General features: G+C 50.6%; 3 protein-coding genes across 3 annotated transcripts in view; 2 read left to right on the forward strand and 1 right to left on the reverse strand.

Annotated features, from left to right (window-relative positions):
- The window catches only part of NAPA (NSF attachment protein alpha), a 128,934-nt gene extending 125,684 nt beyond the window's left edge, over positions 1 to 3,250 (reverse strand). Inside the window, exon 1 of the mRNA XM_050772325.1 lies at positions 3,241 to 3,250. The gene's annotated coding sequence lies outside the window, so the exon portion shown is untranslated. The remainder of the gene's footprint in view (positions 1 to 3,240) is intronic.
- NOP53 (NOP53 ribosome biogenesis factor) overlaps positions 1 to 25,587 on the forward strand; it is a 289,745-nt gene that overhangs the window by 148,068 nt on the left and 116,090 nt on the right. The window lies entirely within an intron of this gene.
- Positions 1 to 25,587, forward strand: part of BICRA (BRD4 interacting chromatin remodeling complex associated protein) — a 97,228-nt gene that overhangs the window by 3,041 nt on the left and 68,600 nt on the right. The gene's annotated exons all lie outside the window — the stretch shown is intronic.

The following is a 25,587-nucleotide window of genomic DNA, read 5'->3' on the forward strand; positions in this document are numbered from 1 at the left end:
TTTAAGGCCGGGTGCCATGGCTCACGCGTGTAACCCCGGCACTTGGGGAGACCAAGGCTGGAGGGTTGCTTGAGCCCAGGATTTCAAGACCAGCCTAGACAACACGGTGAGACCCTGTGTCTACAAAAAATGAAAAAATTAGTTGGGCATGGTGGCACTCACCTGTGGTCCTAGCTACTTAGGGGTGTTGAGGTGGGAGGATTGATTGAGCCTAGGAGTTTGAAGCTGGGGTGAGCCATGATTGTGCCACTGCTCTCAAGCCTGGGCAACAGAGTGAGACCCTGTCTCAAAAATAATAATAAATAAAATAAAAAATTTAAAGGTGGGTAGCAGAAGACCTTTGCCCCAGACAAATTCCCTGTGGTTGGGGAAGGCCAACTGCAAACAAACAATTCCCCTTCAGCGACACCCACCCTCTGAGCGCTTTGGGGACTAGGCCCGTACCCCTTCAGCACTTTACCCGTGCGGAATACATGTTTAGCTGTAGGGGCCAGGGGGCTGAGGGAGAGGGGCTGGAGGCTGAGGGAGAGGGACTGGGCCCAATTCACCCGGTGTAGGAGGTAATACAGGTGATCTTGCCATTTTACAGATGGGGAAACTGAGGCCAGGGGAAGCATGTTCCACGGCCGAGCTGGGACTCCAAACCAGACGGCAGAGACTGGTGGTGGGGACTTCATATTTGTCAACAGAACTGGGGAGATGGTGTTTCATGGGGTCTGGATCCCAGGAGCTTTAAGGGACCCCTGATCCCCACAGCCACTGTCCCCTCCTTTAAGTGCAGGTATTTCCCTTGGTGAGATGATGGGGGAGGTGGGCAGGAGGAGAGAGGCTGTGGAGAACACCCAGATCTCTCAAGATTGAGTGCTGGCTGAATGTAGGAGCTGATCTTTTTGCGGGGTGGTGAGAGCCCAAGAGGGTCTCCCTGCTGACTTCCTTCCCAGAGGTCCTCGGCCCTTCCCTAACCTTCCTTCAGGAGGTGGGGTGTGCCCCAGGCTGTGGAAGGGCCAGGGGATCAGCACCCAGAGCACCTATGAAGGGGGAGTTCCCAGGGGTGTGTAGGACTCCCCCGATTCCCGTGGGCCACCTTGGAGCCCAGGTCTAGCCAGCAGCCCAGTTTCCCCGCCAGCTCTCAACCCCCACCCGCCAGGCTGCCTTGACTCCAGGTCTCAAGAATGCAGAAGGCTGCTGGTAGGGGAAGTTAATTGGAAACAGGAAAACATGGCATTCCTTTCCAGGCCGCCTGGACTTGGAAGGCAGAGGGGCTGCCATTTCCCCTCTCCCGCCCTGCAGGGGAGAGGGGTGGGGAGTATGGTTATCTTGCCCTGGTCATATTTGAGCTTTCTTCCCCCACCAGGCACCCTCACTTAGTAGAAACAAGAGCAATCACCCGCGCCATGTCCACGATGACAACTGCTGCCCGCTTCGCCAGCAGAATGAATTGCCCCCTCCTTACTCACCCCTTCATATCCCTCTGGTTTTTTGTCCCCTGTCTTGCCTGAGCTAGCTCCCTGGTAGGATGCACCTTATGCCACACCAGAGACGCATGGGGAGCATTTGGTTGAGGGGTCCCCAGGGAGTGTCTCCTGGTTCCGTCCCTCGCGTTCTCCTCCTCCTGGAGTACCACCATTAGAGTTTTGTCCCAGTTGACTGAAGCTTTTGTGTCTCAGTGACATGCAAGTTTCCCCAGTGGAGAGGGAGAGTTTTCTAAGGCATTTCTAGTTTGGCGACAATTAGTTTTGTGTAAGAGTGTATGTATTCATTGGGGGTGGGGGGAGTGTTGGCAAAAGCAGAGAGGGCCTTTGTTTCTTTAATTGTTCCCCATTAAACTTCCTGAGGGCCTACTGTGTGGCAGGGCCCTGGGGATCAGTTAAGACATTGGGACACAGTCCAGGAGGAGGAGAGAGAAAGGTTGGATTAGCCGCCGTGGGGTTTCATTTATTCTGTCTGGGTGGTCTGAGACATCATCTTTCTCTCCCTCTGCCTTTCGTTCTTTTTTTTCTAAGTGATACATGCACATGCGGCAAATTCAGAACGCTAAAGATGGTGTTTCTCCCTCTAACCTCCCCAGAATCCCTGGTCCCCTAGCTCTCTTCCCTGCAGACAGCACCTCCATTCTGATGTTCTACGCATGTACTTTTATATATGGATGGAGGTCTTTAAAACTATTCAGGCTGGGCACGGTGGCTCACGCCTGTAATCCCAGCACTTTGGGAGGCTGAAGTGGGCAAATCACCTGAGGTCAGGAGTTCGAGACCAGCCTGGCCAACATGGTGAAACCCCGTCTCTACTAAAAATATAAAAATTAGCTGGGCATGGTGTGGTACGTGGCTGTAATCCCAGCTACTCAGGAACCTGAGGCAGGGGAATTGCTTGAACGCAGGAGGCGAGGTTGCAGCACTGCACTCCACTCCAGCCTGGGCAACACAGCGAGACTCTGTCTAAAACAAACAAACAAACAAACAAAAAACTATTCATCTTACACATATGGTAGTCTGATCTTTCCATTGGTTTTTTTCCCACTTCATCTCCCTGGGAGACCCTACCATGTAGGTCTTCTCCATCTTTTTCTTGGCTACATGGTATTCCTCTGTGGGCGAATCCTGGTTTACTGTAATGGACGTGGAGGTGTTTCCAAACGTTTCTGTGTGAAGTGTGGGAAGGCACATGTCCACACATGTTAAAGGGAAATAAGTATGCCTGTGGGATGGACTGCTGGAAGTGGGATTGCCAGATCAAGGGCCAGTGATTTGCCTTTTGGTAGCTCTTAGGGAGCACCTTTGATGTTGCATCTTTTTAATTTTTTTGAGACAGAATCTTGCTGTGTCACCCAGGCTGGTGTGCAGTGACGCCATCACTTTTCACTGCAGCATTATCCTTCCTGGGCTCCAGTGAGCCTCGCATCTCAGCCTCCCCAGTAGCTGGGACTACAGGTGCATGCCACCACACCCAGGGAGTTTTAGTATTTTTTGTGAAGACGAAGTCTCACTGTGTTGCCCAGGCTAGTCTCGAACTCCTGCTCAAGCACTCCTCCCGCCTTGGCCTCCCAAAGTGCTGGGATTACAGGTGTGAGCCACCGTGCCCGGTCCCTCATGCTGCACCTTGAAGAAAGTTGTTCTCTTTCTCTCCTGTTCAATGTGATCCCACCTGTCGCCCAGGCAGCGTCTCCAGGCTGCACGTGTCCTGGCTTTGGGTGACCTCCTTGTGTCTGATGACCTCCTTACCTCTTCCTCCTGCTTATGGCCCCCTGTGTCACGTGCTTGCCACCTGGTGTGGAGGTCAAGAGCGTGGGCTCTGGGCCCTGCCTGTTGATTATAATCCCAGTTCTGCTGCTTGCTGGCTGAATGGCTGTGGACAGGGGGCTTGCTTGGGGCCTTGGTTTTCCCCTCTATTAAGTGGGTTCATCTCAGTACCTACTTGGTAAAGCTCTTGTGAGGGTCCCCAAACACCCATGAAGTGCCAAGGTAGCCTTGTCCGTCAGTGTTGGTGTCACCTGTCATTCTTAGGCAGTTTATTTCTCCTGGGGACTGTGACCCACTTAATTGGCAGGCGTCGGATGGAATGCTGACTTCTCTGCTTAATTGCAGTGTGACCCTGGGCAAGCGATTTCTTTGCAAGGCCTCGGTTTCCTTGTCTATAAAATGGGCCCATGATGCCTCCCTCGTAGGGTCTGCTGTGAGGCTGAACTAAGCAATGTTCTGCCAAGCTGGGCAGGCAGTTGCTTTCAGGAACTAGCAAATGATGCTGTTGTTGTTTTCACTATGATTACTGTTCTCCCACGGGACTCAGACTGACTCCTCCGCTCTGAAAGGTCCCCATTGTCTTCCTGAAAGGCACACGAGGAACAATGTTGGCATTCTAAACTGCATGGCAGCAGAGGGCACGCAGCAGGCTGCTCCGGCATGAGGCACACAGGGCTTCCCTGTACCGTGCCTCAGTTTCCCCGACTGGAAGAGTGGGCATGAGAGGAAACCCACCACCCACCTCAGGCACGCTTAGTGTTCAGCACAGTGCCTGCGGTATATAGCAAGTGCCCCAAATGTGAGTGACTGTGATTGGAATAATTATTATTAAGTAGCAGAGTCTCCCATAGGATTAGATACCCAAGTCGCTATGGCCTTTCCCTCAAACTCTAGGCAATCAGTGTTGGCATTTTAAATGGAAGGCAGAGGGCCAGCATTGGTGGCTCATGCCTGTAATCCCAGCTCTTTGGGAGGCCAGCCGGCGGATCACCTGAGGTCAGGAGTTCGAGACCAGCCTGGCCAACATGGTGAAGCCCTGTCTCTACTAAAAATACAAAAAATTAGCCAGACATGGTGGCACACACTTGTTACCCTAGCTACTCAGGAGGCTGAGGCATGAGAATCGCTTGAAACTGGGAGGCAGAAGTTGTGGTGAGCTGAGATCGCACCATTGCACTCCAGCCAGGGCGACAGAGCAAGACTCCGTCTCAAAAAAAAAAAAAAAAAAAAAAGGGAAGACATTGCCCAAATACCCATTGGGCCACAATTTCCTCTTCTGTAACAGAGCTTCCCCTGCTTTGGGTGTTGTGAAGCTTCAATGAGTGAAGACTTGGGAAGCTTTTTAGAATAGGACCTGGCTCTCGGGAATGTTCAATGAAGCTTCACTTCGATTCTTCTTATTTTTTATTTATTTAATTTTTTTTAATTTAATTTTTTTTTTTTGAGACAAGAGTCTCTCTGTGCCCAGGCTGGAGTGCAGTGGCGTGATCTCGGCTCACTGCAACCTCCGCCTCCCGGGTTCAAGTGATTCTTATGTCTCAGCCTCCCAAATAGCTACAACTACAGATGTGGCCACAACACCCAGCTAATTTTGTTTTTTTTTGTAGAGATGGTGTTTGGCCATGTTGGCCAGGCTAGTCTTGAACTCCTGGACTCAAGCAATCCACCCGCCTCAGCTTCCCAAAGTGCTGGGATTACAAACGTGAGCCACCATACCCGGCCTATTATTTTTAAATATTTTATTTTATTTTATAGAGATAAGGTCTTGCTATATTGTCCAGGCTGGTCTCCAACTTCTGGGCTCAACAGTCCTCCCACTTTGGCCTCCCAAAGTCCTGGAATTGTAGGCATGAGCAAATGCACCTGGCTGTCTTTGCTCATTATTATTATTATTATTATTATTTTTGCCATCTAGACTCGGCTTGGCAGATTTATTTATTGTTATTTTAACATTTTTTATTTTTTGAGGCAGGCTCTCACTCTGTCACCCCAGACTGGAGTGTAGTGGTGCCATATCGTCTCACTGCAACTTCTGTCTCTCAGACTCCAGCAATTCTCGTGCCTCAGTCTCCTGAGTAGCTGGAATTACAGGCACATGCCACCATACACGGCTTATTGTTGTGTTTTTAGTCGAGAAGTGGTTTCACCATGTTGGCCAGGCTGGTCTCGAACTCCTGAACTAAGGTGATCTGCCCGCCTAGGCCCCCCAAAGTGCTGGGATTGCAAGCATGAGCCATGTACCCAGCCTTTTTAACTTTTTGTTAAGGAAATTTTAAAACTGTCACTGAGAGTTGAGAGAATACCACAACCAACCCCTGTGTAACCATCACCAGCTTCTGCAAGAATTTTCTGCTGATCTGATCTTTTTTTGACCATTATCCCCTTTCCTACCGTGAACATACGTTTTTTTCTTTTTTGCCAAGGTATTTTAAAGCAAATTCCAGATATCATATCATTTCCATTATATTATTATTGTTATTTACGGTGTTGTTATTTCTGGGATCCAGAATTTGTTTCAGCGCATCCGGAGTCTGTCCTGTTCTGTGAAGAAAGTGGCATTAGGACCATTTCATAGGTTGGGAAACTGAGGCAGCAGGGCTTTGATCAGGTTATCCTTTTTCTGTGATCCCCTCTTTGGGACTGTGGTGAATTCCCTGTCTTGGCCACACCAAGCCTCAAACCCTGTGGGCTGTTTCTGATTACACAGGTTTGGGGGTCACACCTGGGTGCATGCAGTGTGGGGTACAGGTTCTGTTACTCTGTGCAGAAATCGTCCTCAAAAAGGAAGAGTCGGAGTGGGGCTGGCAGCGGGGGGTGGACCCCTAGGATGACCCTGGAGGTGACGGGCAACTGGGTCAGCTGTGTGGGTAAAAGTCCTGTTTCTGCTCCTTCTAACCCTGTGACTTGGTGGCAAGCTATTTCCCTCCTTTAGGCCAGGTTAGAGAACCGGAAGTACAGGAGAAATAATAAATACTTCTTGGGATGACCTTATTGTTAAATAAGGTCTAGCGTGGAAAAGATGTTTTGCAAGTGCCTGGTTCAGAGTAAACGGTCACAGTTGTTAGTGCTGTTAGTTATTGCTTCTGTGTATACTCTTGAGGTTGGGGACAAAAATGCCCTTTCTAGGATTGCAGAGGAAGGGTTGATGCCTCTGGACCCCCCAGCCCAGCCCTGCTGCCTTCATTCCCTCGCTATGCCCACCCTGTCCCTCTACACTCTCTCTTTGAAGTGCTTGCCTGTTTAGGGGGCTGCCAACTTCTGTGTGGCCCCTGTCAGCCTCTTATGTCCTCGGTGTCCCAGCCTGGTAACCTAGGGAACGGAGTGAGCGGGAATATCTGTCTGAGGCTGTGAGACCTTTGCTAATGACCCTTGGGGTCCTTGAGGGAGCGCCTGGTGGCCTCTGCTGCTTGGAGGCAGTGGATGGCTCAGTGTCCAGGGACGCCTGCAGGTGAAGCTCCCCGGAACCACCTTTCCAGAGGCTGGATGCCAACTCTTGTCCACTGTGTGAGGCTGGGCGGGCAGATGTCCACAGCCCCTGCCTCACAGGGTGGCTGTGACAGTTCGCCAGACTGTAACCTCTATCACCTGGCATGCATAGCATTTCGTTGACCTCCGACACTTGACACCCAGCCTGGGTGAGGGAGGTCTCCCTGGGAGAGGTCTTAGCTCACAGCTTAGCAAGCCCTTGCTATACTGGTGGAATTTCTCTGCCTAGAATGTGCGTGGTGACCTCCTACTTTTTTTTTTTTTTTTTTGAGATGGAGTCTCGCTCTGTTGCCCAGGCTGGAGTGCAGTGGCGCTTCTCAGCTCACTGCAAGCTCCGCCTCCCGGGTTCACGCCATTCTCCTGCCTCAACCTCCCAAGTAGCTGGGACTACAGGTGCCCGCCACCATGCCTGGCTAATTTTTTTTGTATTTTCAGTAGAGACAGGATTTCACTGTGTTAGCCAGGATGGTCTCGATCTCCTGATCTCGTGATCCGCCCGCCTCGGCCTCCCAAAGTGCTGGGATTACAGGCGTGAGCCACTACGCCCGGCCAACCTCCTACTTTTATGCATATACTTACGCTTTTATGGACAGTGTGTATACATATATGTGTGTGTGTGTGTGTGTGTGTGTGTGTGTGTGTGTGTGTGTGTGTGTGTATATATTTTTTTCCCCTCCCAATCCTTTTTTTTTTTTTCTTTTTTTGAGACGGAGTCTCACTGTCTCGCTCTGTCGCCCAGGCTGGAGTGCAGTGGCGCTATCTCAGCTCATTGCAACCTCCGCCTCCTGGGTTCAAGACATTCTCCCTGCCTCAGCCTTCCAAGTAGCTGGGATTATAGGTGCCCGCCACCACGCCCGGTTAATTTTTGTATTTTTAGTAGAGACGAGGTTTCGCCATGTTGGCCAGGCTGATCTCGAACTCCTGACTTCAGGTGATCTGCCTGCCTCGGCCTCCCAAAGTGCTGGGATTACAGGTATGAGCCCCTGCTCCCGGCCTCTCCCAGTCCTTCTTCATTGAAGTGTAATTCATATACAGTAAAATCCACAGAGGGGCCAGGCACGGTGGCTCACACCTGTAATCCCAGCACTTTTGGGGAGGGCGAGGTGGGAGGATCACTTGAGGCCAGGAGTCCGAGATCAGCCTTGGTAACACAATAAGGCCCTATCTCTCCAAAAAACAAATAAAAACCTTAGCCAGTTGTGGTGGCCCCTGCCTGGAGCTAATCTGGAGGCTAAGGTGGGAGAATTGCTTGAGCCCAGGAGGCTGAGGCTGCGGAGAGCCCTTCATTAAAATGCACGTAGCTTAAGCATGCCTGTCCGTGAGTCCTAACCCCTATCAAGATACAGCACATTCTCGGCAATGCCAGAGAGTTGCCCTGTGCTCCTTCCTTGTTAGTACCTGCTCCCAGAAGCAGTCACTGACTTGCCTTGCCATTGTGGGTCAGACTTGCCTCCTCTAGAATTTCACAGAGGTGGAGACCTGCCCTGTGGAGTCGTTTGGGTTGAGCATCTTCGGCTCAGCATCATCCTTTTGAGATGCAGGCAGGCATGTTGGTGTGTGTGTCGGGAGGAGCTTCCTTTAAGAGATTCTTTCCTGTGAGTATTTCTTCAAGCCTGGCTTTCTCACGAGGCTCCAAACTGCAGAAGATGAGAAGAGAGGGCTGTGTTTCCTGTGTTCTCAGCTCCTGGTATGCAGTAGGTGCTCTGTAGACGCTTGTTGAATGAATGGATGGGTGGATGACAGGCATGTCCCAGGGATGGAAAAAGGGGAGCAGAGACCCTGTCTTTGGAGTTCCTGGATGTTTCTCAAAAAGTGTCCCACTGGCTAGGGCGCAGTGACTCACACCTCTAATCCCAGCACTTTGGGAGGTCAGGGTGGGTGGATCACCTGAGGTCAGGAGTTTGTGACCTGCTTGGGCAACATGATGAAACGTCATCTCTACAAAAAAATACAAAAAGTTGCTGAGCATGGCAGTACACGCCTCAGTCCCAGCTACTCGGGTGGCTGAGAGGTAGGAGGATCACTTGAGCCCAGAATGTCGAGGCTCCAGTTAGCTGTGATCATACCACTGCACTTTAGCTTGGCCAAAAGAACAAGACTCTGTCTCAAAAAAAAAAAAAAGGGCCAGGCGCGGTGGCTCATGCCTGTAATCCCAGCACTTTGGGAGGCTGAGGCGGGCAGATCACGAGGTCAGCAGATCTAGACCATCCTGGCTAACAAGGCAAAACCCCATCTCTAATAAAAATAAGAAAATTAGCCGGGCGAGGTGGCAGACGCCTGTAGTCCCAGCTACTCTGGAGGCTGAGGCAGGAGAATGGCGTGAACCCGGGAGGCAGAGCTTGCAGTGACCCGAGATTGCACCACTGCACTCCAGCCTGGGCGACAGAGCAAGACTCTGTCTCGAAAAAAAAAGAAAAAGAAAAAGAAAAAAAAACCCTACCTGCTTCCAAATGACCAGAGATGCTTGTGAAAAATGACCATCCCTGGGCCTCACACAGACCAAACTCCTGGGAATCCCGATGGGTGGAGTCCAGGAAACAGCATTTTCATCAAGCCCCATCTCTGAGCAGTTCCTTTGTACAGGTAGTCCAGCCCTAAGTCCTAGGTCCCTTCCGGCAGCAGCAAAGCTCCCCAGCAGGCCGGTCACCCCGTCAAGGCGGCCATGGGTCTTGGAGCCCCACTGGACCTCTGTCTACGGTCCTTGCTTGTCCTGACCCCGGCTGCCTCCCCAGTGCCTCCGTGTGAGCCTGGAGTCCTGTCCTCACTCCGTAAGTGCTGTTCAAAGAGGGAATGAATGGGAACCTGGGAGGCAGGTCAGGCTTGTCGACCTCCCCACTGCTCAGCGGGGAAACTGAGGCTCCATGAGTTCAGGTGTTTTTCCTGCAGTTCACCTGGGAGTGGAAGCCAGACATAAGGTATTTCCTTGGCTAAGCAGCCATCAGTTGTAAGAGGCGTCCTCCTCTTCAGAGACAAAAGTGTGAAAAACGCGCATCTTGGAGTTGATAAAACCCAGGAAGAGTCCTCTCCCACCCGGCAGTTTGCCTGCTGTCTCAAGGCTGTTTTGTGCAGGGTTGCCTTTTTCTGTCAAATTTCTGTCTCTTTAGCCAAAGGAACAAAATCCCCTGATATCTGCCCAGTGCTTTGTACCTTCTCAAGCATGTCCCCTTCCATGGTCCTGCTTTTGTATTTAAAATTTTTTAGCCTTTTTTTTTTTTTTTTTTAATTTGAGATGGAATTTTGGTCTTGTTGCCCAGGCTGGAGTGCAATGGCACTATCTCGGCTCACTGCAACCTCCACCTCCCGGGTTCAAGCAATTCTCCTGCCTCAGCCTCCTGAGTAGCCGGGATTACAGGCACATGCCACCACACCCGGCTAATTTTTGTATTTTTAGTAGAGATGGGGTTTCACCATGTCAGGCTGATCTTGAACTCCTGACCTCAGGTGATCACTGGCGTCCACCTCCCAAAGTGCTGGAATTACAGGCATGAGCCACTGCGCCGGCCTGAATTGAGAGACTTACTTAACTCAGTTTCTTTCTATTTTCGAGATAGAGCCTTGCTCTGTCGTCCAGGCGGGAGTGCAGTGGTGCGATCTTGGCTCACTGCAACATCCACCTCCCAGGTTCAAGCGATTCTCCTGCCTCGGCCTCCCGAGTAGCTCGTGTTACAGGTGCGCACCACCACACCCAGCTAATTTTTGTACTTTTTTTTTCTTTTTTGAGATGAAGTCTCACTCTGTTGCCTAAGCTAGAGTGCAGTGGTGCAGTCTCGGCCCATTGCAACCTCTGCCTCCTGGGTTCAAGCAGTTCTCCTGCCTCAGCCTCCCGAGTAGCTGGGACTATAGGCCTGCACCACCATGCCCAGCTAATTTTTGTATTTTTAATAGAGACGGGATTTCACTATGTTGGCCAGGCTGATCTCGAACTCCTGACCTCGTGATCTGCCCACCACAGCCTCCCAAAGTGCTGGAATTACAGGTGTGAGCCACCACACCTGGCCATACTTTTTTAGTAGAGATGGGGTTTCGCCATGTTGGCCAGGCTAGTCTTGAACTCCTGACCTCAGGTGATCCTCCCGCCTTAGCCTCCCAAAGTGCTGGGATTACAGGCATGAGCCACTGCGCCCAACTGTAACTTGGTTTCTAACAAAAGTCTGCTTAAAAATATGTGTGAGTGGGCTGGGCGCCATGGCTCACGCCTGTAATCCTAGCACTTTGGGAGGCCAAGACGGGTGGATCAAAGGTCAGGAGTTCAAGACCAGCCTGGCCAACATGGTGAAACCCCATCTCTACTAAAAATACAAAAATTAGCTGGGTGTGGTGGCGAGCACCTGTAATCCTAGCTACTTGGGAGGCTGAGGTAGATAATTGTTTGAACCCGGGAGGCGGAGGTTGCAATGAACCGAAATAGTGCCACCGTACTCTAGCCTGGGCGATAGAATGAGACTCCGTTTCCAAAAAAAAAAAGAAGTGTGAGTGTGTGTGTGTATACTCTCATACATTAGACATTACATAATACATAATAGAAATATAAAACTATACATTACAATATATGAAAATATATACTCCTATTTATTATAAAATTCCCTTTTATTTTCATTCCCCTCCCCGTCAGCGACCTCCTGTGCTGGAGTGAATTGCTTGCTTTGTGCGGCGGATTTTTGCTTTACAGAATGGATACTGCTTCTGTTTCTCCTGCTGCTTTTCCTCCCAGTGCTGTGTTTAGAGGGTCGCCTTGTTGGTTACCTGTCCGTCCAGTCTGCTGCTCAGTGAACTGCAGGTAGCACAGTTCACTTCAAATCCTCCCAAGGGTTAGACCCCCAGGTGTCCACCATCTCCCTGTCACAGAGGCACAGAGGTAAAATGACTTGCCCAAGGTCACACAGGGAGCTGCCGCCAGAGCTGGGATTTTCATCCTTCTGGTTAATTCAAACTCAACACTGAGGCTTCCTACTGCCTGGACTGTGGCCCATGTTCTCGCCTCCAGCACAAATAACCAGTGCTGTGCCTTCAGGGACTGGGGAGGGCGATGAGGCAGGAACACACCCATTCCCCTGCAAAGCCAGATCAGTATCTGAGGATTGCCAGCTGAGCCTGGGGAGGTCAGGCAGGGAGACATCAGGGTAGGCTTCCTGGAGGAGGGAGTTTCTGGGGCAGGTTTTGGGGTTTAGGGTGGGGTAAGAAAAACAGGGAATCTAGCATGATCCAAGGTCATTGCCCTGAGCAGCTGGGTAGAAGGAAGTGTTCTTTCTCTCTTTCTTTCTTTTTTGAGATGGTGTTTCGCTCTTGTTGCCCAGGCTGGAGTGCAATGGCGCGATCTCGGCTCACTGCAACCTCCACCTCTGGTGTTCAAGCGATTCTCCTGCTTCAGCCTCCCAAGTAGCTGGGATTACAGGCATGCACCACCGCACCCGGCTAATTTTGTATTTTTAGTAGAGCAGGGGTTTCTCCATGTTGGCCAGGCTGGTCTTGAACTCCCGACCTCAGATGATCCGCCTGCCTCGGCCTCCCAAAGTGCTCACACTGCTGATTTTTAAAAAACAGTCTTGCCACCCCCTGTGACTCCCTCGTGCCCTCAGGTAAAACCCCTTGAGCTGCCCATACAAAATCTGCCTGATCTGGCCTGGCTTATCTCCCACCCTTTTCATCTTGTCTTTCACACACCAAGCTTGTTCCCGCCTCCCTGCCTCGGCCTGCACCATACTCTGCCCAGAGTCACCTTCCCCTGCTACAAGCATACCCCGGAAACAGGAGGCAGGTTAGGTTCTACACTGTGCAGTAAAGTGAGTATCACAACAGAGCGGGCCACACAAGTTTTTTGATTCCCCAGTGGATATAAAAGTTATGTTTATACGATACTGCAATCTGTTAAGTGTACAGTAACATTATATCTTAAAAAAACAGTGTACATACCTTAATTAAAAATTGCTTTATTGGCTGGGCGCGGTGGCTCAAGCCTGTAATCCCAGCACTTTGGGAGGCCGAGACGGGCGGATCACAAAGTCAGGAGATCGAGACCATCCTGGCGAACACAGTGAAACCCCGTCTCTACTAAAAAAAAATACAAAAAACTAGCCGGGCGAGGTGGCGGGTGCCTGTAATCCCAGCTACTCGGGAGGCTGAGGCAGGAGAATGGCGTAAACCCGGGAGGCGGAGCTTGCAGTGAGCTGAGATCCGGCCACTGCCCTCCAGCCTGGGCGACAGAGTGAGACTCCGTCTCAACAACAACAACAAAAAAATTGCTTTATTGCTAAAATATGCTGATACCGACATGAAGTGAGCACGTGACTGGGAAACTGATGCAGATAGACTCACTGGACAAAGGGTTGCCAGAAACCTTCAGTTTGTAAAAAAAAACGCAGCATCTTTGAAGTGCAGTAAGGCAAAGCACAGTCAAACAAGGTATGCCTGTACCTCCCACCGCCACGCCCTCACTTTTTTTTTTTTTGGAGATAGGGTCTCATTCTGTCGCCCAGGCTAGAATGCAGTGGTGTGATCATACTCCCTCCTGTCTTGACCTCCCAGGCTCAAGCAATCCTCCAACCTCAGCTACCCGAGTAGTTGGGACTGCAGGTATGCGCTACCACACCTGGCTAATTTTATACATTTTTGTAGAGCTGAGATCTCACTATGTTGCCCAGACTGACCTTGAACTCCCGGGCTCAAATGATCCTCCTGACTTGGCCTCCCACAGTGCTGGGATTACAGACATGAGCCACTGCACCTGGCTTGTTTTTGTTTTGTTTTGTTTTGAGACAGAGTCTTACTCTGTTGCCCAGGCTGAAGTGCAGTGGCGTGATCTTGACTCACTGCAACCTCCACCTCCTGGGTTCAAGCAGTTCTCCCTAGCCTCCCGAGTAGCGGGGATTACAGGTGTGCCACCATGCCCGGCTAATTTTTGTATTTTTAGTAGAGACAGGGTTTCGGCATGTTGGCCAGGCTGGTCTCGAACTCCTGACCTCCAGTGATCTGCCCTCCTCAGCCTCCCAAAGTGTTGAGATTATAGGTGTGAGCTACTGACCTGGCCTTTTTTTTTTTTTTTTTTGAGATGGAGTCTTGCTCTGTTGCCCAGGCTGGAGTGCAGTGGCGTGATCTCCGCTCACTGCAAGCTCCGTCGCCTCCCGGGTTCACACCATTTTCCTGCCTCAGCCTCCCGAGAAACTGGGACTACAGGCGCCCGCCACTACGCCCGGCTAATTTTTTTATATTTTTAGTAGAGATGGGGTTTCACCATGTTCGCCAGGATGGTCTCGATCTCCTGACCTCGTGATCCGCCTGCCTCGGCCTCCCGAAGTGCTGGGATTACAGGCGTGAGCCACTGTGCCTGGCTTTTTTTTTTTTTTTTTTTTAAGAGACAGGGTCTCACTCGTGCCTAGGCTGGATTACGGTGGCGCGATCATGGTTCACTGCAGCCTCCAACTCTCTTGGGTCCACATCTCGCAGGTCTCTGCTTAAATGCTCCCTCCTCGGGGAAGCCCTCTTTGACTCGCTCGTCCAATTTCCTTCACTTCACTCAGTTTATTTCCATGTTAGGTGACATCCCCAGGGTCTGACAAGGACTGACGAAAGCACTAACTGGTAACTTACTGAATGATTGAGGAGCCAGGTGACCTTTACACAGATGGTGAGGAGATTGGATTGGGCTTGGATTGGGTTTTTGAGTCTCTGAGCTGAGTTGGAAGCTTAGGAGAGAAAAGGAAAGAAGGTGAGGGAAGGTTCTAGAAGAGCCTGGAGGAGGTGGTACTGGGTTGGGCTCAGGAGTGAGGTTTGCTCATAGTTTGCGAAGAGGAGAGGGTATGAAGGCAGAGGGTGCGTGTACAGTTGGGAAGGTGTTCAGGAGGCCAGCACGGACGAGCTGAGAGACACAGGAGTAGAGGAAGGCTGTGGGGCTGTGTGGGGGCCGGGGGCACGGGGAGCTTGTAGTTAGGAAGAGCTCTGGCAGCTGCCCTGCTCGGCGTAGGGAGGCGCCTTTTGTTTCTTGGCCCCTGGGTCTTATCAGCAAATGGTGGTTCTTAATTTGGGGTAAGAGGGAGCTCCAGTCCTTTTAGGAATCTGCTCAGAGGCCACAGATTTTTCCCAAGAGAAACACACACTTGACTCTATATCCCAAAGTTTGGCAAAGGGTTTGAGAAGGGTGGGGGAGCCAGGTAAGAGCTGTCCACAGGGCCAGGGGCGGTGGCTCACGCCTGTAATCCCAGCACTTTGGGAGGCCGAAGTGGGCGGATCACGAGGTCAGGAGATCGAGACCATCCTGGCTAACACGGTGAAACCCCGTCTCTACTAAAAATACAAAAAATTAGCCAGGCGTGGTGGCGGGTGCCTGTAGTCCCAGCTACTCGGGAGGCTGAGGCAGGAGAATGGCGTGAACCCGGGAGGCGGAGCTTGCAGTGAGCTGAGATCCGGCCACTGCACTCCAGCCTGGGCGACAGAGCAAGACTCTGTCTAAAAAAAAAAAAGAGCTGTTCATGGATGGTGGTGGCAGTAACCATGATAATAACAGCCAGCACTTACCTTGGCTCACCCCGGCCCAGGCTCTGGTCTTGGCCACTTACAAGCATCAACTCCTTCACTTACAGAAGGACTGGAGGAGGTAGGTGCAGGGCGCACCCCCATTTTACAGATAAGTAAACTGAGGCACAGAGCGATTAAGTGACTTGCCCAGACTCCCACCCCTGCTAAGTGGCTGAGCCCCCACTCTCTTCCCTGGATGGTCTGGTCCTGGAGCCTGTTTCTGTTTTGTTTTGTTTTGGAGACAGAGTGAGACTGTCTCCCAGGCTGGAGTGCAGCAGTGTGATCTTGGCTTCCTGCAGCCCTGACCTCTCGATCTCCCAGGCTTAAGTGACCTTCCTACCTCAGCCTCCCGAGTAGCTGGGACTACAGTCATGTGCCACCCTGCCCCGCTAATTTTTTGGATTTTTTTTTTTTTTTTAGAGACAGGGTCTTGCCATGTTGCCCAGGCTGGCCTTGCTCAGGGGATCTGCCTGCCTTGGTCTCCCAAAGTAGTGAGATTACAGGCATGAACTACCACACCCAGGTGCACCCTGTTCTTTTTTTTTTTTTTTTTTTTTTTGAGATGGAGTCTAGCTTGGTCATCTAGGCTGGAGTGCAATGGCGCAATTTTGGCTCACTGCAATCTCCACCTCCTGGATTCAAGCAATTCTCCGGCCTTAGCCTCTGGAGTAGCTGGGATTGTAGGCGCCCACCACCACGCCTGGCTACATTTTGTATTTTTAGTAAAGACAGGGTTTCACCGTTGTCGGTCAGGCTGGTCTTGAACTCCTGTCCTCAAGTGATCCGCCCGTCTTGGCCTCCCAAAGTGCTGGGATTACAGGCATGAGCCACTGCGCTCAGTCCACCCTGGGTTTTTTTTTTTTTTTTTTTTTTTTTTTTTTTTTGAGACGGAGTCTTGCTCTGTCACCCAGGCTGGAGTGCAGTGGCCGGATCTCAGCTCACTGCAAGCTCCGCCTCCCGGGTTTACGCCATTCTCCTGCCTCAGCCTCCCGAGTAGCTGGGACTACAGGCGCCCGCCACCTCGCCCGGCTATTTTTTTGTATTTTTTAGTAGAGACGGGGTTTCACCGTGTTAGCCGGGATCGTCTCTCGATCTCCTGACCTCGTGATCCGCCCATCTCGGCCTCCCAAAGTGCTGGGATTACAGGCTTGAGCCACCGCGCCCGGCCCCACCCTGGGTTTTTATTCATCAAGCCTCGCTGCCCCCTTGGCACAGGGGCCAAGACCACAGCTGGGAAGCTCCCTTCCCCTTGCCCCGAGAGCCAACCTGGACTGCTGCTGAGCTATTACAGGCTGAGGCACAGCCTCTCTTTCTCCTTTTACCCTCCCTGATATCTTCTTTAACATAATCATGGCCACCCCAGCTTCCTTCAGAGAGCAGTGTGTTCCTGAGCTAGAGAGGATGGGTGACTGCCTGGAGTCAGGACTTGGGGAGAATGGTGTAGGTCTGGAGCCAACTGTGGCGCTGGAACAAGGCCCCTACCTTTTTCAGCCTCAGTTTCCCTAATCAGCTAGAGAGGCCTACTGCCTCCTTGGAAGTTAAATAGATGACATTCACAGGTCAACGGAAATGCTGCATTTATGGCAGTAACTGACCTCGTAGGTGTTTCAGAATTCAGGCTGGTTCAGACCAGAGCACACTCAGGATGATATGGGACACCCCCAGCAAGGCAGGCAGCTCCCTGTCAACACATATGCTAGCACTTCTGCAAATAATATTTCTGCAGCAAATGTATCTGCGGCTGTTGATACTAAGAGGGAGATCTAAGGACATTGATACTAAGAGGATCTAAGGATAGTCATTGCAGTTCTGCTGTACCCCACAATGAGCCAGGAAAAAAGAAAAGGATGGCTTTAGAGATTTTTGAAGGTTGGAATTGCAGATTAGGGGCCACAGACCTCAAATGCCTATCGGATAGGATGGATGTGGGTTTGTTTTTCTTGTTTTTATTTTTCTTTGAGACGGAGTCTTGCTCTGTCACCCAGATTGGAGTGTAACAGCACGATCTTAGCTCACTGCAACCCCCACCTCTCGGGTTCAAGCGATTCTTCTGCCTCCGCCTCCCAAGTAGCTGGGATTACAGACACATGCCACTATGTCTGGCTAATTTCTGTATTTTTAGTAAAGACGGGGTTTCATCATGTTGGCCTGGCTGGTCTCGAACTCCTGACCTCGTGATTCACTCATATCAGCCCTCGAAGTGCTGGGATTACAGGCGTGAGCCACTGTGCCCAGCCAGGGTATGGGTTTTAATTGAGATGATATGTTGTGGAGTGACTGGCACATAATAAGGACTTTGTCATTGCTGGTTGCAATTACTATCGACTGTTGTTGCTATTATTATTACTAACCCCTCTTCAGTCTGTATGGGCTGGTGCAGACACATTGGGCTGTGATGCAGATCCACAGTTTTCTAGACTTTAACGTGCACACCAGTTCCTGGGGGATCCTGTTACCATGTGAGTTCTGAGTCAGCTGGTGCAGACACTTTGCATTTCTAACTCCCAGGTTTGGCTGCTGTGGTCAGGGGCCTGCCCTCTTGAGTAGCAAGGTGTCCAGTGGTTTTCCAGGCGTTTCTGAGTTGCTTTCAAGCATTCTGCAAATGGAGGGGAGGCATTGGATGCCAAGGTCAAAATAAGATTCCTTAGCTCTTAGCTTTGGGATTTGCCAATTTGCAGCCAGGTCTGTATTAATCATTACATGTGGAAAAAAGTCATATAACACGACGAAAGTCTTTGCACCATCCCCTCTTCCTTCTTTTTCCAAAGGTGACCTCTGTGGGGAGTTTGGGGTTCATTGTTTCTCTCTGTTGTCCAGGCTGGAGTGCAGTGGCGTGATCATAGTTCATTGCAGTCTCAACATCCTGGGTTCAGGTGATCCTCCCGCCTCAGCCTCCTAAGTAGCTGAGGCTACAGGCACATGCCACCACACGCAGCTAATTTTTGTATTTTTTTGTAGAGGCAGGGTTTTGCTATGTTGTCCAGGCTGGTCTCAAACTCCTGGACTCAAGTGATCCTCCTGCCTCGGCCTCCCAAAGTGCTGGGCTTACAGGCGTGAGCCACTGCGTCCAGCCTAATTTTTAAAATTTTTTGTAGAGGTGGGAACTCACTATATTGCCCAGGTTAGTCTCAAACTCCTGGCCTCAAGTGGTCTGCATGCCTTGGCCTCCCAAAGTTCTGGGATTACAGATATGAGCCACCGCACTCGGCTGATTTATGTTTATTATAATTATTGGTATGGCTGGAGGGCAGTGGTGTGATCCCGACTCATTGCAGCCTCTGCCCTGGTTCAAGCAATTCCCCTGGCTCAGCCCTCCCGAGTAGCTGGGACTACAGGTGCACGCCACCACACCTGGCTAATTTTTGTATTCTTAGTAGAGACAGGGTTTCGCCATGTTGGCCAGGCTGGTCTCGAAGTTATGACCTCAGGTGATCCACCCACCTCGCCCTCCCAAAGTGCTGGGATTAGAGGTGTGCGCTACCGTGCCCGGCCTTTCCCTGCTTCTTTTTTTTTTTTTTTTGAGACGGAGTCTCGCTCTGTCGCCCAGGCTGGAGTGCAGTGGCGCGATCTCGGCTCACTGCAAGCTCCGCCTCCCGGGTTCACGCCATTCTCCTGCCTCAGCCTCCCAAGTAGCTGGGACTACAGGCGCCCACAACCGCGCCCGGCTAATTTTTTGTATTTTTAGTAGAGACGGGGTTTCACCGTGGTCTCGATCTCCTGACCTTGTGATCCACCCGCCTCGGCCTCCCAAAGTGCTGGGATTACAGGCGTGAGCCACCGCGCCCGGCCTCCCTGCTTCTTTTAAATGGAATATTTTAGTGTTCCATTTTAGCTCTGCTTTTAGCCTGGTTGCGCTACCTTTTTATTGCTCTAGAGTTTCCATTCTCTGTCTTTGACTCGGATTTTGGCTTTGAATCTTCATGAGATGGGAGCCATGGGAGGGCTTTGAGCTGGGGAGTGACCGACCTGACATTTTTATATCCATACCTCGGGTTGCTTATGCAAGAGTGTTTCCACCGGCCGGATTCCTGGAAGAGGAATTGCTGAGGCAAAAGGGAGCGAGCATTTAGACTTTGGTAGCCCCGCCAAGTTGCATTCCAGAAAGTCTTCACCATTTTCCCTGCTGGCAAACGGCAGCCGGAGCTTTTGAGTGGCTGTTCCGTGCCAGGCCTGTGCTGGACTCTGGGGACCTTGGCAGGAGTCAGCCCGGGGCTGGCTGCTTCCTAATTCTCGGTCCTCGAGTCCTACCTCTGATCTCAAGAAAAGGTGAGGATTTCAGAGGGGCCACAAAAAGGAGAAGCAAGAGATGATTGTGGGTGGCAGAAGGCGACCTGGCACATCCCAGGTGATATGAGAGCTGGCTGCATCCGATGGTACCACCGCAGGGAGCGTGACCAGGAGGTGGAGTGTGTTGGAGTGGGAACCACACGTGTGAGCTCCCATCACTGTGTGCCGTGTTGGGATGCAGTTGAGGGGTCAAATAATAGTACCTCCCTCCTGGGACTTGTTTGGGAGGATTCAGTGAGAGGGCAGAGAGCACACAGTCAGAACTTACGGATCCAGGTTGTCATTTGACCAAATGATCTGCGTGGTGGGAGGGGACCACCTTCAGGCACGGGCCCACCCAGCCTAGGGAAAGGCATGACTCAGGTTTTGGACAGTGTTTAAGGCCTGTGTCAGTTGAACTTGGGCTTGGATCCCCAGCTCTATCCTTCTCCAGGCAAGTTCTCCCCTGTTAGATGAGGTTAAATGAAAGCAGAGTCTGCCTCCCGAAGTGGTGCGAGGGTTCGGCTCGGTGAGATGACGGCAGCAAAGAGTTCAGTATCTGTCGTGGACCACAGTAAGGGTTGATAAAGCTTAGCTGCTCTTATTAGTATTGCTGTCGTTTTGTTGTTGTCATTATTTTTATTTGATTTTCCTTCTTTCTTTCTTTTTTTTTTTTTTTGAGACAGTCTCACTCTCACCCAGGCCGGAGTGCTGCGGTGGTGCGAGCTCAGCTCACTGCAGCCTCCACCTCCAAGGTTCAAGCATTTCTCCTGCCTCAATTTCCAAGTAGCTGGGATTACAGGTGCCCGCCACCAAGCCCAACTCATTTTTTTATTTTTAGTAGAGACAGGGTTTCACCATGTTGGTCAGGCTGGTCTTGAACTCCTGACCTCAAGTGATCCTCCTGCCTTGGCCTCCCAAAGTGCTGGGATCACAGACCTAAGCCAACCGTGCCCCGGCCTATTTTTCCGAGATGGGATGTCCCTATGGTTTCCAGGCTGGTCTTGAACTCTGGGCTCCAGTATTCCTCCTCAGCCTCCCAAAGTACTGTAATTACAGGCGTGAGCTACTATGCCCAGCCATTGTCATTATGTTAAATTTAAGGCCTAGTAGGCAACAGCCAGATCCTTAGTCTTCCTCTAGGACTAAAGTGGGGCAGTTGCTCAGGATCAGGAAATAATAGAGATTGGAAGCCAAGTTCCTCTGACCCAGGGTTCTTGGGCTACCCCATTTCTGGAGAGCTTCCAGATTGAGGGAGCAAAGTCTCTTCCCCTGTCATAATGGCCAGTGAACAAGACACGATATGAAAACACCACCAGCAGCATCAGTCATGCTAATGGTGCCTCACCTGCAGTGACTTATCGGGTGACAAGCCCTGACCTGAAGCCAGGCTATTTATAACCCGTCTTTATTGAGCTCCATCTGAATATTCATATGTTTAGCTCAGAAATATTAACATTGGATTGCCGGGTGTCTCAGAGCCCGCCGGGGCTGTTCTGTGCGTTCACCCCGTCCCCCTGCAAAGCCTGAAAAACTCCGCATTTCAGAACACATCTCACTCCACAGGTTTACGGTAAAAGGTTGTGGAGCCATGTGAATGTAAATTCCGTTTCTCCCTCTTCATACACCCCAGGCTGCATACTGCACACGCCGTTTGGCATCTCCCAGCCCTGTGTTTTATTGTATTTACCACTCAGCTCTCCAGTCCTTGCCAGACGAGTGAGAATGAGCAGTGGCGTCAGGCCTTGACTGGCTCTGCAGGGTGGGCGGGAGGAGTGGGCAGTGCAGCTTCTGGAACCCGTTCTCTGAAGGCTCAGAGCCCGGAGCCCAGAGCCCAGAGCGAGGCCATGGCTGGGACGAGGGAGGAAGGGGGAACGGCATCATGGACTAACCTGGGCCTGCCCTTGACATGGGATCTGCCTTGTCTGACCGGGAGGAGGCCACGTTGGCTATGCCCACTTTGGTGGGGACCAGGTTGGAGGCCAGGCCTTGAAAGTGGCCAAGTAGAGGAAGGAATTCAGGAAGAGTGTGCCGGAAGGGATTTCACTCACTCTCTTTTCCCCTTGGTCACTGGCACGCTGTCCACAGCCTGTACCACTTTGCTAAACTCACTAGGTTGCCAAGAGACACCTCAGACTTAATGTGTTCAACACCGCGCTCCTGATACGGTTCTCCTCCCTGGGAAAAACCCCATAAAAACCAAAACAAACAAAGCCTACTTCTCTCCATCTCAGTCAACGGCACCATCTCAGTAAACCATCTCAGCAGCTCCGAGCTTCCAACCACCTGGGCCAGATACTTCGGCGCCATCCTCGACTCTCCTCTCTCTCTCTTTTAAAATTAAAAAAAAAAATTTTTTTTTGAGACAGAGTCTTGCTCTGTCACTCAGGCTAGAGTGCAGTGGCGCGATCTCGGTTCACTACAACTTCTGCCTCCCAGGTTCAAGCGATTCTCCTGGCCCAGCCTCCCGAGTAGCTGGGACTACAGGCTCGCGCCACCACACCTGGCTAATTTTGTGTTTTCAGTAGAGATGGGATTTCACCATGTTGGCCAGGCTAGTCTCTAACTCCTGACCTCAGGTGATTCACCTGTCTTGGCATTCCAAAGTGCTGGGATTACAGGCATGAGCCACCACGCCCAGCCTAAATTTTATTTTGTGTGTGTGTAAAAAAGCAAAATGTACCATTGTAACCCTTTAAAAAATTTTTTTTGAGACAAGGCATTGCCGTGTCACCCCGGCTAGAGTGCAGTGGTGGTTGTAGCTCGCTGCAGCCTCAACATCCTCCCAGCCTCCCAAGTAGCTGGGACTACAGGCACGAGGCAGCCAGCCCAACTCAGTTCAAAAAAAAAAAAAAAAAAAAGTAGTAAAGGCTCATACATGCTATAGCACATATCAGAATTCAGTGCTTTCTAAGGCTGGGTAATACTCCATTGTGCGGATATACCACAGTTTATTTACCCACTGTTCTGCCGAAATGGATAAACTTGGATTGTTTCCACCTTTTTCCTACAAGTTGAGCATCCCCTAATCTAAAAATCCAAAATTTTTAGAATGCCCTAGAATCTGAAACTTTTTGATCTCCGGCATGAAGCCTTTGCTTTCTGATGGTTCAGTGTACACAAACTTTTTCACGCACAAAATTATTCAAAATATAATATTACCTTCAGATGTGTATAAAGTGTATGTGAAACGTAAATGAATTTTATGTTTATACTCAGTTCCCATCCCCAGACATCTCATTATGTATATGCAAATATACATACGAAATCTAAAACCTGGAACACTTCTGGTCCCAATTATTTCAGGTTAAGGGATGCTCAACCTGTATTATTATTATTTTGAGACAGAGTATTGCTTTGTTGCCCAGTCTGGAGTGCGGTGGTATAATCATAGCTCACTGCATCCTTGACCTCCTGGGCTTAAGCGGTCCTCCCTCCTCAGCCTCCTGAGGATCTGGGACCATTGGCATGTGCCACCATGCCCAGCTAATCTTTAAAATCTTTTTGTAGATTTGGGATCTTGCTTTGTTGCCCAGGCTGGTCTCCAACTCTTGAGCTCAAGCAATCCTCCTGCCTGGGCCTCCCAGAGTGGTACTGGAATTATAGGTGTGAGCTACCACGCCCAGGCTGTCTTATTATTATTATTGAGATGGAGTCTCTGTCACCCAGGCTGGAGTTCAGTGGTGTGATCTCAGCTTGGTGCAACCTCTGCCTCCCAAGTTCCAGTGATTCTCCTGCCTCCGTCACCTGAGTAGCTGGGATTATAGGTGTGCACCACCACACCCAGCTAATTTTTCTATTTTTAGTAGAGATGGTGTTTCAGCATGTTGGCCAGGCTGGACTTGAATTCCTGACCTCATGTGTTCCTCCCATCTTGGCCTCCCAAAGTGCTGGGATTACAGGCATGAGCTATTGCGCCCAGCCTGTATTAACTGTATTTAATATGCAACCTGGCTTCTGAATTTCTCCCTCTAACCTCACCTCCCACTGAGTCCTCTTCGTTTACTCACTTCAGCCACGCCAACCTCTTCCTTCAAGGCAGGCATGAATCTCACCCTAGGGCCTTTAAACTTGCTGTTCGCCTGCTGTGTGGCCCTCCTTAGCCAAGCCTGCTCTTGTCACCCTGTTTAAAATTGCAACTCCTTTGCGCATCTCTCTCACTGCTTATTCTTCATAGCACTTCATTTTTGACATGCCATCTATTTTACATTGATTTTATTTTTATTTATTTATATTTACATATTTTTAAATTTTTTATTAATTTTTTTGAGACGGGGTCTCGCTCTGTCGCCCAGGCTGGAGTGCAGTGGCGCGATCTTGGCTCACCGCAAGCTCCGCCTCCCAGGTTCTCCGCCTCAGCCTCCCAAGTGGCTGGGACTACAGGCGCCCGCCACCACGCCCGGCTAATTTTTTTGTATTTTTTAGTAGAGATGGGCTTTCACCGTGTTAGCCAGGATGGTCTCGATCTCCTGACCTCATGATCTGCCCACCTTGACGTCCCAAAGTGCTGGGATTACAGGCGTGAGCCACCGCACCCGGCCTATTTATTTATTTTTGAGATGGAGTCTTGCTCTGTTGCCCGGGCTGGAGTGCAGTGGTGCAATCTTGGCTTACTGCAAGCTCTGCCTCCCAGGTTCATGCCATTCTCCTGCCTCAGCCTGGGACTACAGGCTCCAGCACCGTGCCTGGCTAATTTTTTGTATTTTTTGTAGAGACGGGGTTTCACCGTGTTAGCCAGGATGGTCTCGATCTCCTGACCTCATGATCCGTCCGTCTTGGCCTCCCACAGTGCTGGGATTACAGGTGTGAGCCACTGCACCCGGCCTATTTTTATTTTTTGAGACAGAGTCTTGCCCTGTTGCTCAGGCTGGAGGGCAGTGGCGTGATCTCGGCTCTCTACAACCTCTGCCCCCTGGGTTCAAGTGATTCTCCTGCCTCAGCCACCTGAGTAGCTGGGATTACAGGCGCGTGCCACCATGCCTGGCTAATTTTTGTGTTTTTAGTAGGGATGGGGTTTCACTATATTGGTCAGGCTGGCCTTGAACTCCTGACCTCAGGTGATTCACCCACCTTGGCCTCACAAAGTAATGGGATTACAAGCATGAGGCACGGTGGCTGGCCTTGATTTTATATATAGCCATATTTTGTAATATTTATAAATAGTTTTATTTTTTCATAAATTTATTTTTTTGTACAGATGGGGTCTCGCGATATGGCCCAGGCTGGTCTCAAACTCCTGGGCTTAAGCGATCCTCCCGCCTTGGCCTCCCAAAAGTGTTGGGATTACAGGCATGTGCCACTGTGCCCAGCCATAAGTATTTCTAATATTTAGAAAATAACTTTTACATGGATATCATTTGTATTTTAATATAAATATAAATCATATGTAACTTTTGTATTCAGTGGCTATAAATCAAATACATGCAAATTAAACATTTAATATGTTATATTATTGTTCTTTCCTGTCTTCACCCTTACCGTCCTCAGTAACGTGAACCCTAAGCTCAGGCAGATCTTGATTTTCTTCACCACTGTCCCTCAGTGTTAGAGCAGAGCCTGCACATAGCACGTGCCTCTCTCCTTCATTGCTGAGTGTGTGACTATTTATTGAATGAGGAACTTGGGACGATTTGAGTGAACCAAAGGAAAGAGCATTGGGAGCGGAGGGTGGGAAGAGTTAGGAACATTTCCAAAAAAAACGTCCAGAGGCTTGAAAGCTGGGGCCAGTCGGGCTTTAGGTGGGTGCGAGGGCTCTGGGGACAGGCTGGCTGAGTAGGCAGGGGGAGTACTTGGGGCCCAGACCACGTCTGCAGTCCAGCTCTGTCACTCGCTTCCTGGGTGACCTCGAGTCAGTGACCTGCCCTCTCTGTTCCTCACGGCCTCATCTGTAAAAAGCGAAAAAAGTGTCTGTGGGTTCATTGATTCAACAACTATCGGTTGCCTACTTTCCATGTGCCAGGCACCGTGGCAGGTGTGGTGGGCATCGTTCCTGCCCCCATTGGGTTTCAGTTCTAGACTCCCACTTCCTGGGGCTGACGTGTGAATTAAGCACTGAAACACCTGGCAGGCCCATGGTGAACGGCAGTTC

Source organism: Macaca thibetana, chromosome 19, assembly GCF_024542745.1.
Source record: "Macaca thibetana thibetana isolate TM-01 chromosome 19, ASM2454274v1, whole genome shotgun sequence".
Classification (NCBI taxonomy): domain Eukaryota; kingdom Metazoa; phylum Chordata; class Mammalia; order Primates; family Cercopithecidae; genus Macaca; species Macaca thibetana.